Source organism: Myotis davidii, unplaced genomic scaffold (assembly GCF_000327345.1).
Source record: "Myotis davidii unplaced genomic scaffold, ASM32734v1 scaffold544, whole genome shotgun sequence".
NCBI classification, from domain to species: domain Eukaryota; kingdom Metazoa; phylum Chordata; class Mammalia; order Chiroptera; family Vespertilionidae; genus Myotis; species Myotis davidii.
Window position 1 is genome coordinate 2,102,694 of NW_006297018.1, and position 5,570 is coordinate 2,108,263.

Sequence of the window (5,570 nt, forward strand, 5' to 3'; positions counted from 1 at the left end):
GGGGGGCCTGAATAAGTTTTTATGGGAATTCTTCACAATAAACATAGCTTGTAACTTGAGATTTACAAATCCATCATTCTGATTAGCCATGAAATACACAGGAAAGAGGAAAATGGAAAGTGGGAAGAGCTCATATCACTGATATGGAAGGTTTTAATAGAATGCTTACTCTGGTGACCTTCTCAACATAGATATTAAATTTAGAGTCCAACAAAAATAGAATCATGGTACTTCTGCCAATAAAACCTTTCCATACATCCATTCTTAGTTGATTTCAGTACAGTGGCAGTCACTCATTGCCATCCTCACATTTATTATAACAAGTAAAGAAATGAAGTATATAATTCTTCCAAGAGAAAAAAAGCAGTCCCTTATACCATTACTGATGAATTCATGACTGATAAGTCTCTCTTTAAGCATCACTCAAGAGACCCATGCATGCTAATTGTAGCAGTCAATCTTGTTAAATTACATTACTAACTATACATTTTTAAGTATCTGTGCTGTTTGTATATTTTGATAAAATGTTGTGACTTAATGACAAAGAGGTAGATATGTAAACATGGAATAAAAGAAAGAAAGAGAGATGCCTCTTAATAGTTTCTCTACTGCCCCTGCAAAAACTTGGTTCTGTCATGGCTATCATCAAGATATAGCTGGAATTGAGCTGATATTTTAAATTTGAGGAATCAATAAAAATCCCAAAGTGGGGAAGAAACTCTGATAAAACTTAAGTCATTGGTATGTTGTTCCTCTTGCCCTTCACCACAAGACTCCTTGAAGGGCTGGTAATCACGGTTGCCTCTACTTCTCTCCAACCTCTCTCTCCTGACATTGCTTTCTTGAAGGGTTACCTTCTTGCCAGTCCTTGTGGAATGTTCTAGGTCCTCATCAACCTTTCTACAGCTTTTTATACCAGGAAAGAGCCTCTCTTTTATCTCAGCCCCTTGGACACTCTGACACAGCATCTTCTTCTTCCATCCCCATCATCTTTGATTACCTCGTTGGCAAGCCCCTTTTCCTCCTTCTGCTCCAAATCACTTCCAATGCCCCCTCCCCTCCTTGCTTTCACTTCCCTTGGTTCTCTCCTTCTACCTCCTATCTTAAGGCTCACTCAATACAATTAATCTCAAAATTCACATCTCCAGCTCTAACCTCCCTGCTAGGCTTCAAATAGGCTCCATTAACTATTCTATGTTCTTACAACCTTTATCTCTAATGTATTTCCTATTTCTGTTAATGGCACCATCACAGGCCCAGTCATCCAGGCTCAGAACCTCAGTCATTATTGACTAGTTGACTGTCCCCTCTCTCATTTTTTAATGAAATTATTATGATTCTGCTTCTGCAATCTCTCCGAAGTACATTACTCATCTCTACTTTCTTTCCTACTAATCATGCCTGGATCAATCTCCCCATCTTAAGTCTGTCTCTCCATTTTAATTCACATATACAACCTATATTATAAACTTTTAGGTAAAAGTAACTTTTCCTTTACTCTCTTATATTAAATTCCTGGAGCTTGCAAATTAAACTGACAAAAGACATATTAGCAAGAGAGGTATGATGTTATTTACACATCCAGTGCACATACAGGTGGGAGTGCTCAGTGATGAGTCACTCAACGGACTGGTTAGAATTGAGGACTGAAATACCTAACTTAGCATGAAAAAAGGAAAAGAAAAATGCTTCTATGGGAAGAACAAACAGGTTTATTTAGGAAAGACAAATGGGGTTTCAGAAGGACAAACAGGAGATAAAGTTTTTGATAATGTTTGAATGGTCTTTCCATCTTCCTCTGGGCCATAACTCCTTCAGAGATGGGATTACAGGAAGTAGGTTTACCCTTGGTCTCACTCCTGGGAACAGACCCTCACCAAAGAAGGAATTTATGGTGGTCCTCGTTACTCTGAAGTTTTGGCTTGTAGTCTGATAAGAAAAAACCCAAGAAGTCCTTTTCCTGTATCTGTTGAATCTTAAATGTCTTTAGCTAAAATGATTATTATTTATGAAATATAGAAATGTTATATTCACAAATCAAAGGTTTTATTCCGACACACTCATGTTCAAAACCCTGTGTAATCTACACCCATTGTTTACTACCTCTGGGCCTTCCCGAGATGCTAGTTTTTCTGCCTCTAATGCCCATCCCTACATGTTCAATGTCTTCCTGTCTCTCGAGATCCAGTTCAGTTGATGGGTCTGTCTTGAGGTATCCCCCCCTCTCCTCATTGTTCCCCCACCTGAGTTGGTGTATCTCCTTCTCACTTCTCTAAAGTCCCATCTTATTGCTTTTCTCTGTGCTTTTCTCGTGGCACTCACCATTTTCTATCCAGTTGTAAAAGAGTATGCTTTGACTCTCTTTCTAGGCTGTATCCCCTGAGGCAGGATACCTGTACAATTCATCTGCATATTTCCCACAATTCCTCTGTATATTAGTGCTTAAGAGAATTTGGGGAAAGTAAGTCAATAAATGAGTGCACTGTGTAGTGTTTGAATGGTGGTCCCTCACAAGATAAGTCCACCAGGCACCTGTGAATGGGACCTTATTTGGAAAAAAGGTCTGTGAAGATGTCATAAAGTTAGAGTTGATCTTAAAGACAGCCTGAATAAAAACAATTCTAATATTCTATATAAAGGGCATACTCTTTGCTTCCTTCTAAAACATTGTAATAAGACCAGAAAACCATTCAGGCAACCTGTTATTCATTAGACAGTTTTTTGATCTCCAATCAGAAAAGCACTCAATAAATATGTAATGTGCACCTATGTACTGGAAGTACCTGGCTTGTCTTCAGGATCTCCTAAAGAACTCTGCAAATTTTCCTCTCTTCTCCCTAGTCCACATAAGAGGAGTGCTACTCAAAACACCAGCCAAAGTTTGACAACTGCAATTGACAGAAACATGATGATTTTATCCACATGTTTCTCTCCCACACACCAAGAACATTTTTCTTAAGTTATGTCAGTGTTCCTTGAGCAGTTCCCTGGAACTGCCTTTAGGGTTAATCTTGCTGTTTCCGTCTACTGTCTTCAAGGCAAGGTGGTGGATTTGTCTGAGTCAGAATTAGCTGGTCTTGTCCTAGTGACAACCTCCCACTGCACACATGGGACTTGGCCTTCACCAGACAGTAAGCAAACCAATAGACTAGGGGACGCCCATGTAGTAACAGAAGAGAAAAGATAGAAAAGTCCATTAGAGCTAGCTTTCCAGTGCTGAAAATATTTGGATAAAGAGTTTGAGTGTCATTTCCATAGTCACAGTGGAGCCACTGAAATTATGCCAATAAAGCAAACAAAGAGAACCCCAAACAAGAGGAACCCAAAGAGGACCACACCAAGACACATCATAATTAAAAAGCCAAGGGCAAAAGACAAAGAAAGAATCTTAACAGCAGCAAGAGAAAAGCAGTTAGTTTCCTACAAGAGAGGGCCCATACGACTGTCAGCTGATTTCTCAACAGAAAAAAGATAAAGATAAAAAATATGAACAACAAAATGGCAACAAATACATATCTATCAACAATTGAATCTAAAAATCAAATGAATAAAAATTCTGATGAACAAAGTAAACTGGTGAATGGAATAGAATCAGGGGCATGGAAATGGAACAGACTGACAATTCTCAGAGGGAAGGAGTATGGGGGGGTGCAGGAAGAGATTAGACAAAGATCTTATATGCATGTATGCATTACCTATGGACACAGACAATAGGATGGTGAGGGCCTAGGGTGGGGTGGGAACTGGGTGGAGGGGAGCTATGGCGGGAAAAAAGAGGGACCTCTGTAATAATTTCAATAAAGATTAATTTTTTAAAAAAGCATAACAAAATTCTCAAAGCTTAAGCACCAGAGGTGTAAATGAAAAAAATATTTTTAATAAAAATAAAAGTTTTCTATCCACCTGTATCCAAATTTTCTGGAGTGAAGATCCACTCAAATTTTTTTACATATATGATCATTTTTCTACATATAGGACATTAGCAATGAGATACCACTTCACACCTCTTAGAATGGCTATTATCAAAAAGTCAAGAAATAAGTGTTGGCAAAGATGTTGAGAAAAAGGAACCCTTGCACTTTGGTGGACAAGTAAACTGGTACAGCTATTATGGAAAACAGTATGGAGGTTCCCCAAAAAATTAAAAACAGAATACCATGTAATCCAACAATCCCACTTCTGGGTATTTATCCAAAAAAAATCCAAAACACTCATTTGAAAAGCATCCCTATGCTCACTGCAGCATTACTCACAATGCCTTAGATATGGAAACAACCTAAATGCCCATAAATGGATAAATGGATGAAGAAAATATTATATATCTATATATATAAAACCCTAATATACAAATAAACTGAACAGTGGAACAACTGAACAACCAGTCGCTATGACATACGCTGACCATCAGGAGAAACGCACAGAACATGGCAGGCATTGGCTACAGTGGAATGTTGGAGGAGGTGAGTGGGGGCACCAGACCAAGGTGGTTCACTGGTCACTGTCATTGAGGTGAACCTCTGGTGGTTACTGAAAATTCTTTGATCCCACACACTGCAGTCCCGCCGGGCGCTCGCACCTGCTGCCAGTGCTGGCCCCACTCGCACCTGCTGCCGGCGTCCAGTGCAGGTTCTAATCACTCGGCACTGTCAGCAGGTGCGAGCAGCAGCAGCCTCCGCTTGCACCCACTGCTGGCACTGGCCCCAATCACTCAGTACCATCAGCTGGTGCAAGCAGGGCCTATGCCATCAGTGTGTGGAGATACACACACACACACACACACACACACACACACACATCCTAGAGGCCCAGTGCATGAAATTTGTGTGCTCAGGGGGGTCCTTCAACCTGGCCTGTGCCCTCTTGAAGTCCGAGAGCCCTTAGGAGGTGTCCAACTGATGGCTTAAGCCTAAGCCATCAGTTAGACACTGTTAGCACTGCTGCAGAGGCAGGAGAGGCTCCCACCATCGCTGCTGTGCTTGCCAGCCATCAGCCCAGCTTCTGGCTGAGCAGTGCTCCCCCTGTGGGAATTCTACCATTTGCAACAACATGGACGACCTGGAGGACATTATGCTAAAGATGAATACTGTATGATCTCACTTATATGTGGAATCTAAAATAATCACACTCCTAAAATAAGACAGTAGAATGGTGGTTGCCAGGGGTTCAGAGAAGGAGGAAATGACTAGATACTGGTCAAGAGTACAAAGTTGCAGTTATACAAAATGAATAAGTTCTGGGGACATAATTTACAGTATGGTGGCTGCAATTAACAATACTGTATTGTACACTTAAAATTTGCTAAGAGTAGATCTTAAGTATTCTCACCACAAAGAAAAAGTTAAGTATGTGAGGGAACAGAATTATTAATTAGTTTAATTGTGGTAAAAATCTTACTCAAATGAGGAAACAAGCAAGTCTGTCTGAGGGTAGATTACTTACCTGTAGCTGTACTATTCATTTCAGAATAGTAAAGAGGATATGAGAGAAGTTTGCTTATCCTGGTTTAGTGACTGCTCCCCCTCCTAGGCCGGGAATATGGCCTGCAATTTATCTGAGCTGGGGCTTGGGAA